The sequence below is a fragment of the Copadichromis virginalis genome, linkage group LG11 (assembly GCF_057382275.1).
Source record: "Copadichromis virginalis isolate Kocher_CV1m ecotype Utaka linkage group LG11, C_Virginalis_male_GT1.1, whole genome shotgun sequence".
Lineage (NCBI taxonomy): Eukaryota > Metazoa > Chordata > Actinopteri > Cichliformes > Cichlidae > Copadichromis > Copadichromis virginalis.
This window is the reverse complement of record NC_140628.1, coordinates 8,779,822-8,806,089: the sequence shown is the minus strand read 5'-3', so window position 1 is coordinate 8,806,089 and position 26,268 is coordinate 8,779,822. Positions and strand designations below refer to the sequence as shown.

Sequence of the window (26,268 nt, the reverse complement as noted above, 5' to 3'; positions counted from 1 at the left end):
AAATGAGCTTTTGGTGATAATGAGCAAAGGATGTACCCTCAAATCAATAAACATATTATATACTCTAATCTTATGCTGACTGTAATTGTAAATAATATTTCACATTCAAGAAAATATCTGGAAAATGAATAGTAAGCTGTAGGGGTTATAGCCAGTAGAATCTAAAATATGTGAAAACTTAAACTCATTACACCCTGTTCAAATAATGATTCGTGTCTTATTTGCTCATATTAATATCCTAGCTGGCATATTTTGTACTTTCACTCCCATATGGACCCCGTTGAAAACAAGATGGCCTATCTCAAGAGGCTGTCCTTAATGAAGTAGAAATCACAACGTTACAAGTCCAGTGTGGTCTTAACGAGGGTAACACGGCTCAGCTTTTAGCAATGTCTGTGATTGCAGACCCAAGTCATCACTGCTGCATTGTTGCATTTTCCCGGTTGCCAAATACCTCGGGGTTGTGATTACTTTCGTCTCCGGTGTAATAGCGTTGTGGCGTCGAGTTGGTGAAGTAATTGCATCTCTAAGGAGATCCACCACAAACATGATTCCTGCACGATCCAATCTGTAGCATCTCAATAATTCCCTGTCATCCAGTGTTTGCAGGACATCTCTCCTGCCTCTTCTGTTGGCCATTTTGTGCAGCTGCTTAGGGGAACTCCTAAGCCACTAAAAGTCCTCTTCCCTGCTCTTAGCAGATCTCGCCTTAGGAGCCCTTTTAAGCGCTAGGAATCTTGAGGAATAGCTTTTATATTAACTGGGATTGTCGTGTCACTTTTAGGGGAAATTCTAAGAAAACGTCATGACTCTGAGAATTTTCTTAGAATTTGGCCGCTAGGAGCCACTTTTTGCACAAAGATTCTTTAGGGATACGGGCCCAGATCTTTATAAAGAGGTTAAAGCTTTACGATCCCCATCTGCAGGCTCTGAGCTGAAATGTTCATGTAAAATGAGAATGTTTACTTAAAGTAGCGACAATGATGATTCATTAACTGGGCCTTTATTTGAGCTAGAGCAAATGGACCATTGTATTACTTTTAAGACAGTAAAAGCGACGGCGCTCATAAAAGCTGCTCATTAGATTTCGTGTTGAGCAATTGGTGACTGCTGGCTAAGAAGATCATGAAACTTCTCAGGGAGCTGATGTTTATTTGTGTATTTACTTTATTCTTTTATGTGTCTTTAAATCACCCAGTATTTCACCGTTTCCTAGTTAGGCTATATAAAATGAAAATGCTTAACAGCTGGGTCATTCAAATACCCAAGCACACTGTTTCTTCTTAAAATGTCCACTCCCAAGCACAATCGTGTTATATAATGCCACTTTTGTTTTGTCTGCACTGCAGTCAATTATGATATTATTTCTTGATGACGCGTTATTTATTTTCTTTCTTACTGCACTGGAGACTCAGTAAGGCATGGAAATACTAACAAATACAGCTTTTAAGTGGTCTTATCTGCCCTTTTGGTGACACAAACAGGAAGTGCTTGCTCCTAATCTCAGAGAGATTGCGCTCTCATTACACTAACTATAGTGTCAGTGTGTATGTGAGTGTACAATATATGCACAGGCATATTTTTCAGTATGAATGCAATCAAAGTATATTTAGAAGTACCAAGCTATGGTGACTGCATATGCTTTGGAATTCATGTGTTGAGGCTGTGTACATTTGTGTACAGTATATATTCAGCTCTGTGCGATGTGCTGTTAGGCCTGCCTTGGCCTGCACTCTGAAAAGGAAATGAGTCACTTATGTCCTCAAAACCACCATGAATAAAAGCATGTTTTAGGAAACCATAGGAAATGAAAGCCTCTTTTTTTACGTCACGACGAACAGCTCGTTCACAGTACTGAATACTGCAATCTCAGAGAGAAATGAGAAGCAAAAAAAGAAGGTGACTTCTTTGCAGTCCCACCCACCAGCAAGTTCAGGTCATATCAAGGTATGACTAAGGCCGTCACCAAGGAAAAATATCCCCAGTGTAAGCAAGGCTATTTGAGAAGTGATAAGTTAAGTGAGTGCTGAATTATCTGAGCTGCAGCCGTGCTCTAAATCATGGTACAATAACCAGGCAGGCGCTATAGAACAGCTACCACTTCTCTTCAGTAAACATGGCGATGAAAAGTGCCCTGATGCTTGGGGTGCTATGGTCATAATCAACTGCTTGAGTACCATGTGACTGATGACACTTATACAATCGCCTTTGTTTACTTTTTATTAAACGACTTCTGCTAACACGTAGGGCACAACAAAGAACTGCAGTGGACTGAAAATGTGGGCCGGGGAGATGTTAGCACATACAGCATGCGCGCTATAATCCCAAAGTATGAATTCTGACAAAAGTTAAACAGGACTAAATGGTCAAAAACTTTACAGCGGTGTCAAAGAGTATGCAGGGCTTGAACTTCTCTCCTTTTTGTTTGTCACACAGCTGTTTCTCTAGCTTTTCTGTGAGCAACCAAACGCAGCGGTACGAAGGCCTACGGCAAGAGAATGTCCCCATATCTAAACAATTATCACGTCTTGCCTCATGATATTACAGCTGGCTTTTTCTCTCCGAGTGGCCAATATAAACACTGTATTTCCAACATGGTCAGACACCACAAATTCATTTTCTTTTTCTTTCCAACTGCTCTAAAAAACAGCAGCTATGCAAGCAGCACTAAAGGTGGTCCTAAGCCCAGCTGCACTTTGAGCTACATTCTTAAGATGCGAGGCCGACATCTTAAGATGTCTACGGAATAAAGATGCAACAGCAAGATGTCCATTATAATTTCAGGCCTCAGTGAGACTGGATGCATTCAGACTTATATCATGTTCAATGTTGCAAACAAGATCAGAAGTTTTACAATTAATATTTAAGGGAACATGAATCCAGCAGCAGGTAATGGAAATAACATTGGCATTTATCCAGTATATATACTGGGAATTGTGCGTGTCTTTAGAGAATTTCACTGCAACCTATCACATATGGTAGATATTACACTGTGAAGGTGTAACATCTACCATAGAGAGATGCTGCTAATGTAACCAAATGTGGCTGCAAAGCTTGTACAGAATATGAAACATTAAGCTATTTGTTTCTACACCAAGTCTTTAGTTACAATTTTGACACTATTCGGAAATAAAAATGAAGCAGTGCTTACTTTCAGGTGGTTTCTTCAGTGTGCAATGGTGCACTCTCTTTTATTAGATGATTCATAGAAAGAAATACATTCAAGGCCTTTAAAATTAAATGAAAGGAAATGACGGACACATGTGATTTTTCATTTTTCTTCTTTGAAGCAGGTGAAGCTGAACAAAGGTTTTGGTTGAATAACTTTCAAAAGCTCTGACTTAGTGCCAATTACCACACTGACCGAATGTCAGCAACGGACCCTCGGAGCGGTTGCACCAGAGTCTGTCGCCAAGCACTTCACCTAATGAAATCCACAGCCGTGACCCTGTCTGCTGCTCTAACACCAGCCTGCGTACACACACAGACACATGCACACTTACAAATCTGTAATTAGTGACCCACTGTGCCCTGTCACCTGCTATTTCCAGCGCGTACATATACGCTCACACAGCCCACTCACCCCACACACCGCTGCAGCCATGAAACCACTCTGCCAGTCCCGATGACATGCTTAGCCAACCGAGGATGCTCCTGGCAACCCACTTGATGATGACATGGATTTTCAGCTGAAGCCTGTATGTGTTTTTTTCTGGACCACTGGAAGTTCTACGTTTTGTGGTGGTTTCATCTTCATGTGGTCTTTTTTTTAATGACCAAAAAGTTCCTCAAGGAGAGAAAAAACAAAACTGGCTACTTCTATAATGGATAGCGATTCTTGCGAGTAACATTATCATTAATAAATTCGTGTTATTGAAAAGTGATTTTCGCTATCCTTGGTAAAAATACACAAAGGGGAGTGTAAAACTCTGATCTAAAGGCCTGGCAATCCTTAGGACAACAAATCAGATAGATGTCTATGTATATGTACTGCAATGTGCACAAAGGATTGACAGCAGCTGACATTAAAACGAGTAGGCACTGCTGAGTGACAGGACACGTGTCAGAGCGTCTCAAGGCTGCTGCATCCTTCAGTGTGCTCTTCAGAACGTCAGACAGTGGAAAAGCTGGTTTCTTGCATTTCAGGCTGGGGGTGCTAAGTCCTCATAATATGTCCTCCAAAAAAGCCTACACTCTTGTGTTAGATAGGCTAATAGATGGTCCCATTTGAGTTTTGGGCTTCTTCTAAGCTTTACTGTAAGCTGTAGTTCCAAGCATGCCTAGGAACCCACTGTCATGAGCAGATTATCTACTGTGTGGAAGATGGATAGTGGTCCTGGATAGTGGATCCAGGCCAACGTTAGTGATTTTTGCTGGATTTTAAGACGTTTAAACTCTAGCAGTGACCTGTAGTAGTCGAAATTTTTCAGGTTTTCATCCTAGATGTCTTTTTATGATAATCAGTTGCAGGTTAAGCAAACAGGGTAAGGATCTTATCTTGGTTTCTAATTACTACACATGGAAAACCTTGAAGGTAATGTAGTGACATCCAATTTCAGCCTCAATGTAAACACAGGGATTAAGTGGTTCCAAGGCACAATGGGGGCTTGGCTTAATCACTGACACTGGGTAAGAGGTAGGCTGTGTGTTGGACATGGCGTCGGTCCAGATACTAACACTCAGACCTTCACGATCACATCCTCACCTCCGCTGCTAGGATCACCAATTAATCTAACATGCATGTCTTTGGATTGTTTGAGGAAACTGGTGCGCTTGGAGAGAAGCCACGCAGGCACAAAAAGTTCAAGTGAGAGCATCAAAGACACTTTTACTGTTGAATATGACTTCAGAAATTGACTTCTACTTCATCAGTTGATTTATTTTAGTTGTTGTAGGGAGAGGGAGACAGCAGCTGCAGCATTCTTTAAACACCAAATGAACTATCATTCAAAATGAGCACAGTCATTCAGATTGAAGTAAAGTCTATGCACATCTGGTTGACTACGGCTTGGATTCACATTCACAATTTACAGTCCTTTCAGCTTTGCTGAAGAGACTTTCTGATCACTTCCCCGGTGGACAAAATCATTTCTTTGTAAAACAAAGGTTGCAATCAAACTGTATGAACATGTTTATGAGACAAGTGAAAGAAGAGAATACATATTCAGTAAATATTTGTAGTATCGATATGAATCTTATAGAGTCTTTCATCTTTTTCCTCTTTGATTCATAAATTCCTCACCTTTCTCTTGCACCTTGTTTTTCCATTATTTAAATGCTCTTCATCCTCAGCATTATTTCAACCTACACAGGACCAGCTCTCTCTTATGAGGCAATTCCACTGCAGTTACCATAGTAACATTCAGCAAAATCATAGAGCCATTGATGAGATTTCTGGCTGCATGCACAGCAGACACATGCACATGGGTAAAAAAGCACACACACACACACACACACACACACACACACACACACACACACACACACACACACACACACACACACAGTACTCTCAATCAAATACACTGTGCTCTGTGTGTAGGTGTATGATAATGGTGGGGGGTGCAGAAATGTGAGGTGCAGTACCAACTGTGGTTAACTGCTAAACAAATTCAAAAAAGGTAATAAAATGTTAAAATGGAAAGAGAAAGTCAAATAACCGTAATCACAACTGGGTAAAATTGGCCAACGCTACAGTGGTCTGCATGAATCCTCCATTTGAAGCATCCATTCAGTTTTTTATACACCGATCAATTCCAGATAGAGACGTGCAGCTTGGTAACTACAGTTCTTAATTCCTTGAGGGATGTAAACAGGAAATCTAATGCTGCAATATCTTGAGGCCAGATTTCTTTTTGTCTATTGCTGTCTCATACGTGCCATTCTTCTCATGCTTGCATTCACACTGACACGTACGACTACATGCACAAGAAATACCTGCGTGGTGGACCTGGAGCTGTCAAAAAGTCGAGTGGAGAATGATGCACACTTCTCATTCTCAGTATTTGCAATCTTTGCTGCGTAGCAGAAGAGGAGGAAGCAGCAAGCAATTTTTGTCCAGAAGGAGGAATATACTGCAGATGGTAATATAAATGTTAGCTAGCTACGTTTATCTTTTTTTTTTAAGATACTGATGTCTGTGGATTGGTTTGCTGTTTAGATGTCACCATAGCTGTTGCACAGAATAATACATGGTCTAATAAGCATGATGAATGTAGAATTTTAAGGATTGATACCAGTATCGATATTTGGCAATGTAAAAATCAGATATTCTCATAAATCTGTCGATGCTGTTTTGGGTTTTTTTGTGTTTGCGGTGTTCCAAACATCTGCATTGCCAACAGGGAATTTGCAGAATATCATCTGGTGGATAAACTATGCAAAATCAACATGGTTGAAGGGTGTTTCTCCTGCCTCTTCTTTACTTTTTTAATTTGATTGTTTGCTTGTTATATAGTTAATATCGGCCGATACTGTCGGCCTGCAGATAAATCGGTCAACACTTACACTCTGTGCAGTAAGTAAATAGTATACATGGAAAACAAGATGAAAGTGTACTAGCAACCCCCCCAAATTGAGGCACAATGTTTTTATTCACATAAAATCAGCTGGATGTTCTGAGTCCTGAAGCAAACAACATATCAACAGCCCATTCTTCCTAAAGTGTACATTATGAACGATTACAGATAAAATATTTTTACAGTAAAACCCAAACTATACCTAAACTGCCCCAATAGCTGCCCCTTATTGAAATCACAAGCAGCAGCACTGCACCAGTTGCCTGTGTAGACAGAATCTTGAATGGAGAAGACTAACAAAAATAAATGTGTGGATTTTAAGATGTGGGCTTGCTGTGAAAACCTGATAACTCTGGAGAAACAATAGTTGTCTCACAAGTAAGGAGGTAAATTTTTCCAGGTTTTCTCACCAAATATGCCACGAGATGTTGAATTTTTCTTTTTAAATGAAGTCGAAAATTGTTGCTTGAAATATTGTTTTAGCTGTGTTCTCTATAATTTCCGTTCCTTTCTTACACACTGACCATTTTGAGAAAAACATACAGTTAATGAACAAAATCTACCAATTCATTTAGTCATTGTTTCTTAAAAGTCAAAAAAAAAAAATTACTCTAAAAGACGCTGCTGTTATTTTGCAATTTGTGATAAAATGATGAAATAGCAGTTCTATTTCTTCAACCAATCCAATAAAATTAGCTAATTAGCTTAACTGTATCTTCTAATTCAACCTTGTAAATCCAGTTTTTCACGAATGCCTGGGTGGTATAAATGACTATAACACCTTGGAGAACAGGTACAGCTATCAATGCAATGTAGTTGGAATCATTTGTATTGTAATTAACTTTCACTGGTATCTTGGTTTCCAAAACTGAAGCGTGCTGAATTAGCTAATCACATCAGACTAGCACAGTAGTGAACTCACTGTGTTTACCGTTTTATTCCCTGGCTATCTTTTAACAGGGACTAGACTGTAAAAAAGAAAAACAGAATCTCAAAATTGCTAGTTTTCCTCCCATGTTGGAAAAAATGTTGGTACAAAGTGGCATTTGGTAACTGGTAGCTGGTTAGCATGCTAATTCACCAGATTACTATCTAGTATATAGATTGTAATTTCAATCAGAAGCCGTAGTAGTATTTCTAGGGTAAAACTGAAGCGCTGCAATGTAACAAGTTTGTAGAACTGGGCTGTGATGCCTACACACAGGGATGCAGTCACACATGGAATACCTGGGATGCTTAACTCCATGTAACTCATTTGCTTATACAGATACAGATCCTGTTTTTATGTCAGGATCCAAAGACTGCTGTTCTCTTTGGATCTGTTGAAGCTATATCAGAGAGTTCTGTCAGTTTTACTCCCTATCACCTCAACTCGTACATACACTGTCTGACTCGTACAAGGGTGGCTGTAGCTCAGGCGGTAGAACAGGTCATCTACTGATTGAAAGGTTGGTGGTTCAATTCCTGGCTTCCCCTAGTCTGCATGCCAAATATCCTTGGGCAAGATACTAACCCCAAATTGCTCTCTGATGCATCCATCGGAATATGAACGCGTGTGAATGTTACCTAGAAAGCACTTAGAAAAATGTGCTAGTGTGAATGGGGCTATATAGGAACCAGTCCATTTACCATTTACACTATAATACATGGAATCCGTGTTATGCAATGGTGATGTTATTGATAAATGTGGCAAACAAATATGAGATTTTGAGTATAAGATACAGAAACCTGTTCTAAAAGGTTTTCATTAAGTGCAGGGATACTTCATTTGGAAAGCTTTCTTCTATTTGCTAAAGCACTTTGCATGACACTGCTAATTTTTAATTCATAGGGCTTTTATTATATTATATTTATATGCCGCATATATCTGAATGGAAAGTGCAGATGCAAAATCTGCACTTGGGAGAGCAGTTTGGGATGCAACCCCTGAATAAAACATATATATTCATCGGATCTCCAAGAGACTGTGAGGTGCAAATATAAAGCAGTCATTTTGTTGTTTTTAGGAGAGTGACTGAAAAAGAAATGGCAGTATTGTTAAAAAAAGAGAGAGAGAAAGTTTCCCATGTTTTTTTTAGAAACATCTGCAGCAGTTTAAGTCTCCAGAACAATGGACAGCAGGAATGAAAGGGGAGGGGGAGACACACAAAAATAGACATTAAAATAAGAAAGAAAATGCTGAGGAATGGATGACTACTCTTTCTGCTTATATCCTGCTGAGCCTGAGGAAACCCACCTCCTGTCCCAGCAGGAAAACTGTACAACAATTCAAATTATTCATCACTTAACTTGGGGGGGGTTAAGGCCTTTGGTACATGTTTCAAATGAATCTTCATTAACTACAGTAGTAAGGCAAATCTCTAACCAGTCTGTAACTTCCACTGGTACCAAAGAGGCCTCCAACTGGCTAGTCAGCAGGTGGATAGAAGGTGACTCTAAAACCTTTAAAGTAGGACGTGTGAGTTTGCAGCAGTTGGAGTGAAGTCTGTCTTTCTAGGATCGAACTCCTTGTTTCGTCTCAGTTTGTTTGGCTCTTTCCCGTTAAGTCGCTACCAAACCAGAGACAGCATTTGAAGTCTTGTCACATTGATTGTTGCTAGCTGGTTAGCTGCCCACGATCGTTATTTTCAGCTGTTATACTTTTAAAAGGCCTTCTTAGTCTTCATTAGGTTGCTATGGTAACAGACCTGATAGCGGGTGGATGAGTAGGCAACCGCACACACTGTAGTGTCTATTGATTTAGGAGCAAAAGGAGCGATCCAGTGAGATGCACAAGATGACACACTTCCTCAAGTCAATTTTATAATCAGCTTAAAGGTTATGTAATTCAATCTGTGAAGCTGCAGTGCAGAGATCTGTGGCCATGCTAAAGGTATTAAACATTAATTAATTTTAATAATTATTTATACAGGCTTGTTTATTTGCATTAGATGTACAAATGTATGATGGCCCAATGAATCTGTAGAATAACAACAACATCTCAGCTCAACTATTTTGACTGTTATGAGAATCAGGTCTGGTTGCATGCCTGTGTGGAAAACTGTTCTTCTCTTCTGTGTCTGAGAGAAAACGACCCCTGCCTTGTACTCCGAGGTCGTGTCTAATTTGCTTGGCTCTCCATCTGTGTAGCCCTGGTGGGAGCGCTCTGTCTGCCTGGCACTAGATCATTGGACCTGCTAAATTGGTTGGATGACTAACTCCTGGGGCCCAACAGGGGGAAACAGAATAGATGTCTGCCCTGCTGTTATTGTGGTGATTACGTCTGAGGTCTGCTGCTAAATTTCATACAAGTGAGTTTTCTCAAATCCCAAACAGACCCCATTTAGCTCAGCTACTGAGCTTTGCACTGTTACACAGCTCTGTGGGTAGAGGTTGTCTTTGTCAGAGATAAAAGCCCAACTTCAGCTTGGAAGCTAATTGAGCTAAACCTAAATCTATGAACTTGCTTAAAACTCTACAGTCACTTTTCTATTGCACATATATTTTAACCCTTGTATGGTGTTCGGGTCTGTGAGACCCGTGTTCAGTTTTTTTCAAAAGAAAAATTAAACAATTAATTATTTTTTCACGTGTAAATGTGTTGTGTCTTTCCACTCACTCCACTTGATTATAACTGATTTATTTATAACATTTTATATAAAAGAAAAACGAGAAGCACATTAATTCATAAATGTGATCTAACAAAGGTAAAGGGAAAAAATTAACCATGTTTGCTGTTCATATGTCTTGTAATTGGGATGAAGTAAACATCTGTTGAGTAATTTAACATAAAATTGTTTGATAGTGTTAATTTGGAAAGCCAAAACTCTAGCGGGTCCACCAGACCCATGAACACTGGCTGAGTAACAAAAATACGAACACCACACAAGGGTTAATACAAGAACCCAATGAAAGGTCCTGAGATCCTAGCTATTTCATTCTACCGTATGCCTATTTCAGTTATTAGCGCATACATTTATATGTATAGGTAACTATAATTTGTGATTAATAATAAAGTATAATGTTAGTGATGGTGATTATAAAGCGTTACCAAGAAAACTTCACGGTGCTGTGTACTACCACATGACAGCACTGTGGAATAAACCTTTAAATGTTCTCCTTCAGACGAGGCAGGACAGCTAATGGCACAAGTTCATAGTGACATTCCAGAGAAAGCAGCAGAGGATGACAAAATAGCACTCTAAGAATAGCAGTCGCACTGAAATCATTCCAGAGTTGGACTAGAACACAAACTTGACGTAGAAATCACCCAAATTTCCAAGATTTATGGTATCACGGCTTTTGACTTTCATGGACTGATTCCCAGAAGTTGCATGTGGTCGGTTTACATTGTCATAACTGGTGCAGACATCAGTTCCCAGATCCACATGGATCTGGGAAAAATCTGAACTAGATGTCAACCTCTTATTCCACGCAAAAGGAAGAGAACAGATTAAGCAGCTTGACATTTTTCCATCACTATAATGTCAACTTTTGCCTGTGTTATTCTTTTCTTTCCAAGTGAATTTTCCGTACGAATGACGGCTGATAACAAGAAAGAAAAGCACCTGCTCAGCAGCGATAGAGTGACATGGCTGTAAACTGTGCTGAACTGAAACTGATAAAAGCTGTTTGCAGAGTAATTATAGGAGCAGCTGGGGAATGCACGTCTGTTACAGGACTGAGGGTGCGGCCTGTAACACTGTATGCATTAATGAGAGAAAGAGTGGGAAGAGAGAGAATGTGACGTGGGCAAAGCCTGAGTCTGGAGATGGTTCTGACTGAAGAATGCCCCTGGGGATGCAACAAAGCTGGCTCTGTTTCCTGTGGTGTAAGAAAATATAGAAACAGGATATAACATCACGGAAAATAACAAACAGCAGGGAAGTTACATCACAGTGTGAAGGTCAGGGGTCAGGATTAACCCGGGGAACCGGGCTGTGTTGAAGAGAGATTTTGGGGCATTAAGATTTCTGGATATTCAGACTGTCAGTCAGCTTGAATAAGTCTGTGTTGTTCCAAGTAAACTGACATTTTCTAACTGTTTGATATTAACATAATTTGCTTTAGTTTTAATGGAGCTTAATCCTGTACATTTCAATCTGTTGCCAAGTTAAGAAAGATATTTTAGGTTTGTGGCAGCAGTAATAACGACGGCCCTTTGTTTGACAGAAGAGAAACAACCGCAGGAGCTAGCTAACCAACAAAAGCCAATATATTTATTATTAAAAGTAAAGCACCTGACGTGGTCTGCAAGAACAAAAAGAATATCTTGCACAGTATCTGAGGCTCTTATTTTGAAACAGTGAACATTTGATTCCAAGACTGGAAATAAAGCCTGAAATTTATACTTATTTATGCAACAGGATGTTTAATTTAAACATGTGCAGATTGAAGGATTTAGATATTGTTAATCATCTTTACATCAGCCTCCTGGTTTAAAGTATTTCTTTCTTATCTTTCTGTGTTTCTTTCTTTTCCACATGTCGCTTAGATGAGTTCACCTGTGCAGTAGGCCAGACTGGGTTTTGTAAATGTCAAGTTTACTGCAACATTTTTTCCCCTTTTGCTATGACTGGTATGTGGCTTTGTAAATACTCTCCCTCCCGCACTGATGTGAACATTCTGCGGACAGCCTTCTTTGCAGAATGATGTCTGCCAGCCTAGACGTCCACTATCTTTATTTGCTGTTTGGAAAAATGACATAATAACACTGATATATACTGATCTCACAGACACAGACATAACCACAGACAGACACACACATGCACACGGAAATCTCTCTTTGCCCTTCAGCGGGAGATAAAAGCTGAGTAACCATCAAACGCACAAGGTTACCACCTGTGATGATGAGGCAGAACAAAGGAGACACGCATTATTGTGCGTGAGTGGAAAACAGCCACTGCAAACTGCATTAAGAGGTCAGTGTATCGTAAAACGTTAACCACAACTGTGCTCAGTGTCGTCTGTTACTGGCAGTAAAAAGGCGCTACAACGTAAACGCAGACGCAGCTAAGTGATGTTGAATCGTTTCAAAATCTATGTTTATGTTTTTTTCTCCAAAAAATAAAAAATGTAAAATGTCGTCACAAAGACAGAGCTGGGAGACACTGGGCCTCAGTCGCAAATATGTGAAACTGAATCAGCCAGAAAAGGCAGAGCTTTCTAAAGTGTTTCCTCTGGAGTGGTTAAAAAAAGCTGCAATACTCGAGTTTTTAATGAATGTGTTTAAAAAAAACAACACAAAAAAACCACTTACAGATTACAAATGTGATCACAATCGCAGTGTCAGACTGCCTGGACTTTTAAGAAAGTGAAAGTGTAGTAATCTCTGTTTTTTAATGTTTATAATATCCCAAAGTCCAATTTGAAGCTTTGACAAGTAAATACAAATAACATTTCAAATGCACATTAATACATGTTATGTTTTAGATTTACAGAAAAAAAAACTACCCAAAGATTTTTAAGAACAAGTTAATATCGACTGAAGAAGGACCAAAGATGCAAGAGGAAATTACTGTGTAGATAACTGATCACACATTATGAAGGAAAGTCATGAACAGGATTTGTCATGTGGAAAAAGACACTCATAATCTATGGTAGACTAATCTGTGTGGATTTACAGCAGTTCTGTAACAGCTCACCTTTAATAAACGGCTTGAGATCAGATTTTCCAACCCGATATTTAAATTCAGCATTTTTTTAGTGACAATTCGATGATAGCACTCATCTGCTTATGCCTCACATACCCTAGTAAGGCATGCATCCTGCCTGCCAAAGGTCTCTGCGAGCACTGAGGAATTCCAAGTAGCTATGGATGTGAGATTCATCACGTAGTTGCCACCCAGTTATTTGGATCATTCCTGATGGGATATAATTTACTGTCTATACTGTGAATTATTAAGTGCATCTGGTGTGAAATTTAGAAAAACAGAAAAAAAACTTTAAAACTAAAAAAATCTTATTAAGGACATCTCATCGCAATATGTGACATTTTGTTTGCTGTTGTTCTTGTATAAAATATTTGTTTCATGATTATTTCTGACTACAAATGAGAGGAAAACATATATTACTCTTTTTGAACGTTACTTTTGTGACCAGGACAATAACATTACACAAAAGCAAAGTTTGAAAAAAGATAATGCTGATGGTCTGATCAGACCGACAACAGTAAAAAACACTTATTTATACCACATTCATTTCTTTCAAGCTCTCAATTTTTAAGCAACACATTTGACTTGGGGCAGCACAGTGGCACGGTGGTTAGCACTGTTGCCGCACAGCAAGAAGGTCCTGAGTTCAATTCCACCATCAGGCCGGGGTCTTTCTGTGTGGAGTTTGCATGTTCTCCCCGTGTTTGCGTGGGTTCTCTCCGGGTACTCCGGCTTCCTCCCACCGTCCAAAGACATGCAACTTGTGGGGATAGGTTAATTGGATAATCCAAATTGCCACTAGGTGTGAATGTGCGAGTGAATGTGAGTGTGACTGGTTGTCTGTCCCTATGTGTTAGCCCTGCGACAGACTGGCGACCTGTCCAGGGTGTACCCTGCCTCTCGCCCAATGACAGCTGGGATAGGCTCCAGCGCCCCCCGCGACCCTGAAAAAGACAAGCGGAAGCAAATGGATGGATGGATGGATGGACGTTTGACTTGCTTTTGTAGCACTTTGTGTTATTTTCAATCCTCACCGTGTGTGCTTCTAAGCTCCTCATCTGAGTCAGGCCATCGGTCTCTACTCAAATATTCTGAGCTCGTTTTCTAACGGCATCATCGTCTGCATCTTGCTAACATGAAACGCTATGTTGCATCACATGGATGATTTTCTCTTTTGTTTAAAGACAGTCAACATTAAAGGTTTCTTTGTAGTAGAGCAAAATAAATAAATAAAACAACAACCCAACAAAATTATAGATTTTTATTTCAGACGGCCATCATTATTATCCTAAGTGAGTAAGCAACCACAATTATGTAGCATCTGGCCAGTGTTGTTCTGCTGGCAAAAGTTTACTTTCTTAATACTTCACTGTATGAGAGCTGAAACTCAAGGACAACAAATACATTCGTGGAAGGAATGCCAAGACTGCTAACCACACATTCAAGAAATATGGAAATATTTAACTTGCAAAGCCCCCATGGGGAACGCAGCAAATAAGACGACTAAAGATAGAAAAGTAAAGTTTCTTGTGCTTTCACATTGTTTTACACCCTGAAGATAATTTACAAAGTGTAAGCAGAAAGTAGGAGTGTGCAGTGTAGTGAAATGAACTCAGATAAACATTCTCAAGCACACACAGAAAACTTCTCAGTAAACCTAAGACAAGTATTCTCCAGCGAGGAACTCCCATCTTTTGTGTCCCGCGTCTAGCATGACAGTGTGCGCGTGTGAATTCCATTCCGCGGCTAAAAATAGAACATCTGTTTCCCATAGTTCCTCCCCACCAACACACGGGAGCCTATAGACCACGGCCATCCTTCAAAAATGATCTGTGAGCGTAACCTTCTGTGGGACCTTTTAGCTGCAGGCGATCCTTCAGAGCCCTCTGCTCTCCTCTGGGGCTGGATTTCAGCTCAGTGACCTATGACCTCTTCATAAAGAAGCCCTTTGGAGAATGACAAAGAGCCTGACCGACCAGCTGTCCCTCTAAACCTCCATAATCACTTGTCTGTCAGCAAGCGCTCACTCAACATGTATATCACAGACATGAATGCATTCAAAAGGGAATGGGAGCTTAAAGTATCTGCACAAGCTGCTCTGGAGCACACTTTGTTTTTGGGATCAATTTATCACCGTTGCCATTCTCTTTTGTCCAACACATATAAACTGTCGCTCAAATAAAGCCTAAAAATAAATGTTAACACATTATAAGCAAAGTGTTTTTGCTTTTTCAATTAAAAAATTGAAAATCCAAATTGAAGACTGTCACTCCAGAGCAACTCTCGAAGCCACGGTGAAGTAATTCCGTCCATTAATAGACCTGTGGTCAAATATACTAACGTGTTGCACTAAAAAGTACTGTCGCTATTTACAGAGAGCGCAATCACAGACTGTAAGTGGTGGGAAATCTGAGATTTTTGCGACTTAACCTGTTTCATATGTTTTTCTGGGAGTTCCTTTTTCACAGGACAAAATATAAACAGAAGAATATTTAGATCACGCGCACAAATTGATTTTGAATGAACTGTGAGTGCACCAGTGAGTGTTCAGAAAACAGGGCAGCCTTTGCAAATCACCCATAAAACTAACCACACCTACGAGCGCCATTATGGGATTCCACTAACGCGCTATTTTAGTCCGTTTAGGAAATCTGTCGTAAATGTCATAATTCTGACAGTCTTTGAAAATACCCAGGTCCCAGTGCTAGAAGCCTCTATTCTCAGACAGCCAGGCATGTAATAATGTATCCCATCTGGTCAATTATTAAAGTTGTTCATCTTCCCTCAAGTGTGGCTGGAGTTCCTGCCTTGTGAATTCTTTCATCCTCTCCATGCACCTTGGAAGCAGGTGAAGTTGTGCCAGAAAATTTTTGCTGCGATTTTCCATCTGATCACAAAAGTCATACATAATCCAGTGTAACAGCACATTATTGCAGGGTCTTCACCTTATAATATAAAGCGCTTTGAGGAGACTCGGTTTGTGATTCAGTGCTACATAAATAAAACTGAATTGAATTGAATTAATAATGACATGAAAGGAAACGTGCTCTTGACAAGTAAAGACTAAATTCGACCTGTCTTTGCAACGACACTAACCAGAGTTTCCAGACAGACGTGCACCTTCTAAGTGCATGTACCAGCGGCAGCATAGACAGTGTTTGTTGGCAGTGACGGTGTAACAGTGCAGGTTAAAGAAAGCAATGTGCATCGATTGTGATGACAACAAAACACGGCTGTACGTAATGAATGTGCGACGCATCCATCTAGCTTGATGGCGCATTAACAGTCAATGAGCAGGAACGCTTCACCCAGAGCGAACTTCAAACTCAAACCACAACGCCTCGGCAGAGGAGTGTAATTGCCTCTTAAGTGGCCCGGTACTTTTTGTTTTGACCTTTGCGTTGAGTGCACGTAAAGTAGTGAAAAATGTCACAGCTGCCTAAGTGCAGTAATCAAAGCCACTGACATTTCCACACTCAAGTCAAACGTGTTTCTCGGCACCAGCTCCATCAGTAACACTGGGACACTACACACACACACACACACACACACACACACACACACACACACACACACACACACACACACACACACACACACACACACACACACACACACACACACACAAACAAATAAATTCTGTCTGACTAAAAGTGCAACAGTGAATATCTATATTGTTATGCATATCTTTTAGATGTTAGCACTGATGCGAGTAGCACTCTTGCATGTTTATATGAGTGGGCCCATACTTTCAAAGTGTTTCCACCTCAAATTAAAGCCACGTGCTACACAAAAGCAGAAATTATAGCATAACACTTTGTTTTTACGCCATTAAACAAACCATCAGCGGCGCTGCGTGTTTGCATGAGCAGCCCTTTATTGATTTTGTGGCATGTTCTCCTGTTTGCACGCGACAACCAGGCAGTTTTGCTAACTTTCCAATGAACCCGGCATAGCGTGTCTTTACAGCACTACGTTCTACTTTTATTCTTGGGCTATAACAATTTTTCATGATAAAGTGATCAAAATAAATCCTTTTTTATCCCTAATTATCTTACTCTGAGCAATCCTCAGCATTTTAACTCTTGTCCCTTTAAGCCTACCATTATTCAAACCAGAAGGTTAAGCTAACGTTCTTCTCACGGGCTGTCCTCTGGCTTCACCTCGGCAATCTGAATATGCTACTCATAGGCACCATCTCCTCCACCTGCAGGTGCAGAGGTTCAAAACTCCAACCAAAAACCATCCTGTCTCATACTGATTGACAGTTTTAAAAAGAAAATCAGGTCCAGAACATCTGCAGGAACAAAGATACAGCAGGACATGTTTTGGTAAATGTTACACTTTTTGCCTGAATATGGTGGATAAAGTCTTTCAAATAACAACTGTATGTATATGCTTTGCTATCGTTGCATGACACAAAGGCACTGAAAGGCCGGATGATGTGAAGAACCTGTGCTGTCAGGAAATACCAAAGGTTACATATCTCCCTGTGTCATCACTCACAGCTGCTTTTATATGTACAAATTCAGCTTGCAGCACTTGCAGCTTTGCTATAAGCAACATGTGACAAGTCATTTAATCTCACATACAGCTTATATTGTTATATTCTGACTCCTCAGCACACTCTTTTATAAATTAAACAACCTTTGCTTTTAGCTTTAGCCTAGCTGAAAATTCGGTTTCATCAGTGCTCTGCTGACTAAAAAGTCCTCTGAGAATTGGCGTGAACAAATAAACATGATGCTGTTTAGCTACTGATGGGCTCAAAAAAAAGAAAAAAAAGAAAATGTAGCCACTGTTGTTTTGAGTTTTTTCTCTAGTAAAGCAAGGAAAAGTGCTGATAACTTTCTTACATAACTAAGAGTTTAGAGCAGTCTAAAGCCTGAGCTTTTGCCTCACAGGGATTACGTGTACACACACTGACCTCATTATTTGACATTTTTACCATGGGTCATCCCATGTCAGCTCACCAAATGCTTCCAGCCTGCCTGTCTCTGATTTCCCGGAAGAAATTACAGGGTGACGATACAATTTTGAAGTTTCCACTGTTATTTTCCTCATAAAAATCTTTTTGTGATGAAGATGGGGTCATGTTGAAAGCATCAATTTTTGTGCTTCCATAGTTAAGGCTATACTGGATTAATGGTTCATACATAAGTTAGCCTAGTGCATGAGACACACATTATAGAATAGACTTTCTGTCACAATTATTAGACTACACATTCTGAGGCTGCAGAAGATATGATATCATTTATGATATAATATCATAAATTTTGGATATGTTGCTATCAGACACCAAATCTTCCTATAAAAGTCAAATAGAAATTGTTAGATGATGATGTCATTCTACTGGAACATTATAATAGACTCAAATATGCTAGTGCAGATTGTGCTATCTAACTTTCAAGCAAAATCAAGCGTTGAGAAATTTTATATTAAACTTTTATATACATTTTTTTTTTTTTTACATTCTTTTATATTGAAATGATCAGGCTGAAAATGTTTCTGAAAATGTAAGTAATTGATATGTTTGATGAACATCTGTTGTGTTGGGACCTTGAGAGGCACAGAAACAACATTCAAGCTCCAGATAGGAAGGGCCCAGCCAGACGGTGGATTCAAATCCAAGACTTTTAATACCTTTTTATACCATCTAAGAATATTTTTTATATTCAAACCTAAAGTGAGCACTGAATTAGTATTTGAAGTCTTGAAGACTTCTAGGTTGAACAAAGTAAGAGCAATCCAGACCGGAAAAACATCCAACTGCCTTCCTAAGTGTCTGTCTGTTCTCTTATCTCTGTATATTTCTCACTTAAATTACTTTTTTCTCTTTCTCCCTGCCTTTGGCCATAAATCAACAGTTACATAAACTGCCTTCAAGTTAGTTTCCACCAGTGCTAGATGAGACTCCCTTAAGTACAAAACAGGATGTTATAGAAGCCTGGCTCGTACAGTTCAGCTGAGCATGTGTGTAGCAGAATTAAACTTCTCCAGGTTTTTCGGCGGATGTGGGCATAAACACATCGCTCAAACGTCTCTGTGTGAGTGTGGGCTCGGTTGCTAGAACACGAGACGGGAGAAGGGTCGACTTTTTCCATGATATAACCGTATTAAATCAGCTGAGACCGAACATATAAATACACGCGAGCTTGGAGAGGCTACATTTGCGCTCACCTGGGTCCAGCAATAACGTTCTCATTCATGTGCACTGAACAGAAACAGAGCCAGTGATGTGCACACAACCAACTGCCAAACTCTGCTCCTGTCACACACCTGAAACCACACACACGCTTGCATACACACTGTGTACGCTTGCAAACTCGCACTTTTACACAGGTGATGCAGCTGATGTTTGCACAGAGCTCTGAAGCTGCAGAGCAGATGAAGCACATCAGCAGCCTAAGAAATAAACAGCTTCAACTAATGATTATGATTATGCAATTCTCTAATATTGCATTGTTAGATTTAAAGCCAAAAAAGTGCATTTAGTATGCCTGGGTTCCTTAAAGTAGATCAGTATTTATCATTGGATGACATATTTTATGTATGATGGTAGAAAAAGAGCATTCCTGCCTCAGTTTTGGGGGCATTTGGCCCTTTTTGATTTAGAAACAGACAGAAAGCTGTTTTACAGTTTAGCTATCAGATGCAGTTAATCACTGTTTTCACGCAGCCACTCACACGGAACAATGAATAAAACTGCGATCTGGGCGTGAATTTGATTTTTCAGCTGTATACTGCTACCTTTCTCTGTATTTTAATATGTGTCTCCTCTCTGCAAACATGCTTTCATACTGCCAACATTCCCAGCCTGTTGAACAGATATGAAGACAGATATAATTTCTTTCTGTCCCTTGACTCATGCGGCCCATTTTGCAACAAGGTGAGACCCTCAGGCTTTCAGGACATTTGGGACTGCTTAACATGGAAGCTGCACTTAAAGTAGAGCAACGTATGCCTTCAACTGTAGCTTGCACAAATTATTACGTGGCAAAATTCATTCAATTTCAATGTTTTTGAGGTCAGTCTAGGAATAATCAGCTGATAATCCATCTGAAAGGGGGCATAAAAAGGAGTGACTTATGTCTGTACTGTTTATTTGCCTAAACCATCTTATCTAATAACATTCACAGATAACAAAATCTTTTTAAATGGACCATTTATGGTATTCTACAAAGACCACACTTTGAATGCAGTACACACACACACACACACAATTAGGCGAGTGCTAATTTGTGCCCTAATATTCTGTACAGAGGCGGACATTTCATTAGATGACACTTTAGATACAGTGACAGAAACCGGTTACATGCTTTTGGCCGATCTCCACTTCATTCATTTGGGAGGAGGGAGGCACTGCTGAGGAAAGGATGAGAGGAAGAGATAAAGTCTCGCAGTTTAAGAGAAGCAGCGAGAGAGACAGAGGGAGGGAGGAGGACTGACGAGTGGATCCAAACCACTTGTTATCCGCATTTCCCCTTCTTTCCACCCTATTTGGGCTAAATACTAGCTGGCATGCTTTTGTGAGAGGCATGCAGGGAGGTGGGGGGGTGTCTGGTGGTGAAAAGGGGAGCTTGTCAAGCTTGCCAAGAAAAGTCAGCAAAAAAAGAAGAAAGAAATAAACTCCTCTAGACAAAAAAAGCTCTTCTATCTTTCCATTATTGATTTGTTTTAAAAAAAACAACAACAACCATTTTTGTAGTGCATTTCTCTGAGGCTTTCCCATCCCCTCTGAGGGGGGCAGGTGGCAGCTGCTCTGCCCCCCACCACTTCCCCGCCTCTGACTCTCTGGCAGACAGAGTACGAAGCTCCAGCCCACACTACTGCCTGTAACATTAGTAAAGCTTTGAAGAAAAAGCCATGTGGAGCTCCACACACGGCCCCATGTAATGTTCACACTCTCCTTCCTTCTCTCTTCTATCTGTGCACTCACTTCCTGCAAGGGCTTCGAAAACAGATCCGCCTGTGTTTGCTGCAAAAGAAAGCAACTAGTCTTCAAGAGCCGACCCTGAGCGGGGATCTCCCTCGAAACCCTCCGACATCACCCGGCATTTCTGCACTTAATACATTCCGAAGTTTAGATTGAAAGGTGACAAAAAAAAGCACTCTTGACACACACACACAGTGTCATTTGCCACTTCCCTTTTGCACGGGTACGTGTTTTAAGTACACGAAACGAAAGCCATCCTTGATCCAGCTTTAACTTCACTGCACACTGTTCCAGAAGCAACCGCTGGCTGATAAAGCACACAATACACACACACAAAAGAGAAAACACAGGAAGCTTACCTCACTTTGTAGCAATGTACAAGCTGTTCAGCAGTCCATCACCCAGCACTTTCTCTCTAGACTAACTTTGTGGCACTAGCAGCAGCAGCAGCAGCAGGAGGAGGAGGAGGAGGAGGAGGAGAAGCAACAGGCGAGAATAAAAGAAAGCACCAGAGAAAACAAATATGAAGCAAGAACGAGAGAGAGGGGAGGGGGGGAGAACAGTCGAGAGGGGGTAGGAGGAGAAGAGTGCCTGAGAGAGTGAAGCAGAGCTGACGGTGACTGACTCCCAGACTCTCCTAGTCTGAGAAGGTTTATTCAAAGCCCACAAACTAATTGCTTCTCAGACTGCTTGCCTGCCTCCCAGGCCTGACGTCAGCAGTCACATGACCTTGCTGTGGTGTGGAGGGGAAATGAAAAGGGGAGGGCAGACAGCGAGTCACAGAGGGAGAAATAAAGAGACAGAGAAAAAGACACAGGGAGAGAGAGTGCGAGAAGGAGAAGCCGGTGTTGCCTTGGTAACAGGAATTCTGCACCACAATGATTTCAATAGGTCATCTGACACACAAATGCACGCACGCACACACACACAGATTCTTAGTGTTAAAACGCAGACTCACGATGAGCAGTTGGAGCGAAGAGGTAAGAGAGAAAAGGAGAAGTGGAATAAAAAAGTTTCTGTTTCTCCAAATCTTATTCAAAAATGTGTTACAAAAAAAAATCACCACTTCACCCGCCCGTACAGTGCCTGTCTGTAAAGCTCAAGTTCGAAACCTTCCATATATGTTGCGTTGGCTTCCAGAGGTAACTGTTCACTTCTGTTGTTTATGCTGAAACGTCTAACAATACTCAATTTCTGCAGGACCCCAGTGATCTATTCAAGACGTGACTACTAAAATAAGTGTGTGGAAGTGAATAAATTATTAATATACCCACATAAACTTACCAAGTTTCATTGATTTAGGGAAGAAGAGACAACAACAGCTGAGTTTCAGTTGTGTCCCTGTTTTAATGTCATTATACTGTAAAATTAAGCTGTAGATACAAAAAAAGGAGCAGTATGATTATACCTCCGTGTTTTATTGGAAACACTACATGCACTAGAGTTAATGAGGCACATCAGCCTGATTCTTTCAGGTAGCAGCGTTTGGTTGAAATGTGCCACAAATGTCCTTTTACAGGAAATAACACACTGATACTCAAGTGGTTTTGAGGTGGAGACTTGCAGGAGAAAACTGATGCCACTCACACACGAGGGGTTAATTTTGAATGTTTTAGTCAGCAGCTTGTTAACCAGACATAAGAGCAGGGAAATGGCTCTGTGCAGACATAACAAAATCCATGTGTAAACATGTGTACAGTTCAGTAATTTATGAGTGTGAATATGGAAGACAAAGGCTCTAGGACGGTTCTGGTCTCAGCAAAAAAAACCACAGACTTCATACAGGAGATGGATGTTACTTTGGGTCTGCCAAACTTAGACAAGGTGGAAGTGCCTTAAACCTGCTTTCTTTCTAATGGCCAACAGGAGGTGTATCTTCTGACTCCTGAAACTAGTCCCCCCCATCCAAGGCACACGGCTGTTCAAAACATCTGCTTATAGGAGGCAGCCAATCAGAAGTGTTAAATTAAAGGGATCGCAAAGGGAGCTAAAACAGCTTGTTTCAGAAAATGAATGGTCTGAGGGGGTGAAACAAAGCCGTGTACACGATAAATTTGGATTGTTTTGAATTTACTGTAGTTGACAAATAGAAATTTACAGCTAGAATAGACCTAAATAGGACATTTCTGACATAGTGAAGCAGGCTAACAGATTTCACAGATAACAAATCATTACACGATATAAAGAAAGACAAGAACATCCCATTGATATACTTTGGCATGAACTTAAAGGCTTTCTTTCTAAAAACTGCATTTTGTATTTACTTAAGTTATCTTTGACTAATATTAAAATTGTTTGAGGTGTCAAATGTACAAAACAAAGTTATCATGAACGGGGCAAATACTTTTTGCAGCACTGTAGGTGCAAATATGTTTTTCTTTTTGTACTAGCAATTGTAGCATTAGCATTACATACTCATTTGTTGAAGGGTCATTACACTACCATTTCCAAAATGTTGTTTGCATTGTATTAAGTGTAACTGGGCCAGAGCCCAGTACGAGACAGCGAGACAAAAAAATGGCCAAAGAACCTCCTTGTCCCCCCTCCCTCCCTACACTCATCCAGTCTGTGAGTATGAACAGCTTTGGCATGATAACATCATTTGAATAGCATCTGCTGGCCAGTTGAAAGGAGTGCATTGGGGCCCAGAACAGGGTGGGGATGTGTGGAGGGTGGGGGTGAGGTCAGCCAAGAGAAAAGCACCCTCGGGTTGAACTACTGTGAATAAGGTTATGTATGAATGAGTCAGAGGCACAGAGAAAGAGACTAAAGAAAGAAAAACAGGGTGAAGAGAAGCTACAGAGTGCAAGGAAAAGTCATTCGGAGAGAGAATTTAGAGAGTCTGTCAGGCTGGTAAAGTGACTGAAAGACATATTAGACTAAAGTCTGAGTCCTGGGATTAGTGGGCTGGCTGGTGATGCCTTAAGGTGAATGCAAAGTCTTTCAGAATATGATTTGGCAAAGGAGGTGGGAGAAAATGGTATTTATTATAACCACTGACGGATGATGATGACTGCTGTGAAGTATTTTTTAACGCAGGAGATAAATAAACATGCTGCAGTAAAATTGTATCATCCAGGATGAAAAATGCATACAGAACCATATAACGGAGTGGCCACTTGAAGCTCGCACTAAAACTAATCAATCCTCAAAAATCTGGATTTCAAATCCAATCAGCATAACACATGGCTTGGGTCTCTATAGCGAAAATAGCCCATCGAAATAACTGGATTATGGGCGTGTGTTATAGGCATCATATGAGTCTGTCCTGTTGTCCGTATTCACAATGTTGTGAAAACTTTTAAAGCATGTTTAAAATAATTACCTAAAAATAATATTGTGCAATTAACAAGAACCTGCGTCCAAGCTCGGGACAATTTGCAGAGATGTGGTGACATAAAACCACATGGATGAGTCTGGGTTTGGCGGTTGCCAGGAGAATGGTACTTAGTTTGACCGCACTGTGACAAGTTTGGTGGCGGGGGATTATGGTGTGGTGTTGTATAGTTGTAGTCGGGCCCCTTAGTTCCAGTGAAAGAAACTCTTAATGCTTCTTAATGCATACCAAGACATTTTGAACACATTCATGCGCTTAACTTTGTGCGAATAGTGTGGAGATGGCCCCTTCCTGTTCTAACATGACTACGCACTATTGCACAAAGCAAGCCCCATAAAGACATGGATGAGCAAGTCTGGTGTGGAAGAACTTGACAGGCCCACACAGAGTCCTGACCTCATCCTGGTAGAACACCTTTGGGATGAATAAGGGTAGAGACTCCGAGCCAGGCCTCTTGTCCAACATTGGTGTCTGACCTCATAAATGTGCTTCTGGAAGAATGGTCATATATTCCCATAAGCACACTTGTGGAAAGTCTTTCACGTGTTGTTGAAGCTGTTACAGCTGCAAAGGGTGGGCCGAAATCACGTTAAACCCTATGGATTAAGAATGCCATTGCACTTGAGTTCATATGTGTGTGAGGCACATGAGCCAACACTTTTGGCTATATAGTGCATCTATTGTGCTGTATATAGCGCTGTGGAAACACTTTATGTACATAATTCCAGAAAACAGATGCATTACTGTAGACCACCTGGTGTGGCTGCTTTCGAAGCAGAACTTCTACATGCATGCAACCAGTTTCTGGGTATTTGTGTTTGTGCGTGTGGTGTGTATGTTGTGTGTGGATAACAGGCACTAGAGAGAATTCCTTCCTCCTGAAGACTCAGGAAGCAACAGCCTGGGCGGAAGAGAAAACAACAACTCTTTCCAAGGCAAACCCTTCAGAAGTTCTTCCTCTGGAAACGGAAACAGTCCCTGAACACTGTGTCAGTGTTTCAAACACATTTCTAAATAACTCCATTACTGTTTAACTTGAGTTTCTAAAATCAGCTGAAGGCATTAAAATAAACTAAGGTTAGAAACAATGAAAGTTCCTGAATTGGCAAATCAATCAAAACAAGCAGTGCATGAATGCATTCTTATGAGTGGGTTGAAGTTTTGGTGATATTAATATCAGCAGCTGGGCTGGAGGTATTACATAACAACAGCTTATAAAATGGATAATCAGCAGGTCAGCTGAGGCAGGCCCATGATTGTCAACAAGGTTTTGAGTTGTACTGGGGCATTAGTGTTTGATTACGCACTATATTACAGGTCTATTTCTGTGCTACCAATAACAGAGAGAACATTGATTATTGTAGAAAAATCTGTCAGTGCACTTGGTGTCCTGAACATTTGATGTGGTGTGAAATCATTTTAAAACAAAGTTTATAACAAAGGACAACAAAACAGTAAATTTTATTCTGACTGTGGTACTATTTCTGCACTAACCTTTACAGTGAGATATTGCGATTAAAGCTTGGGATGCACGCAATGTGAGTAGTAGCGATCCAATAGCATAAAGACAGAGACCTATGGCTGCAAAATGGCCCATTTTATAATTAAAATATACCAGTAATATTAATAAAAGCATTAGAGAGCGTTTAGCAAGAAGGTTCCGGGACACTCTGCAATCTAGCTGGCAGTTAAGAACATTATCTACTAACCATATATAACAATGGGCTGGCATTGAGGACAGGGTGTAAACCCTGTCAAACAGAACTTGGAGCAGAAAAAAAATGAAAAGATTTTGCTTGATAAGAATTACTTTCACATATCCTGATATGAACTTTGCCCTTGTTT

The 26,268-nt window shown here is 40.4% G+C and overlaps 1 protein-coding gene across 3 annotated transcripts in view; it reads right to left on the bottom strand.

Annotated features, from left to right (window-relative positions):
• The window catches only part of ncalda (neurocalcin delta a), a 68,095-nt gene that overhangs the window by 15,453 nt on the left and 26,374 nt on the right, over positions 1–26,268 (bottom strand). Inside the window, exon 1 of one of the 3 annotated variants that reach the window (XM_085472969.1) lies at positions 21,446–21,809. The exons of the other annotated variants lie outside the window; for them this stretch is intronic. The gene's annotated coding sequence lies outside the window, so the exon portion shown is untranslated. Of the gene's footprint in view, positions 1–21,445; positions 21,810–26,268 lie in introns of those variants that run through there. 3 annotated transcript variants of the gene reach the window in all.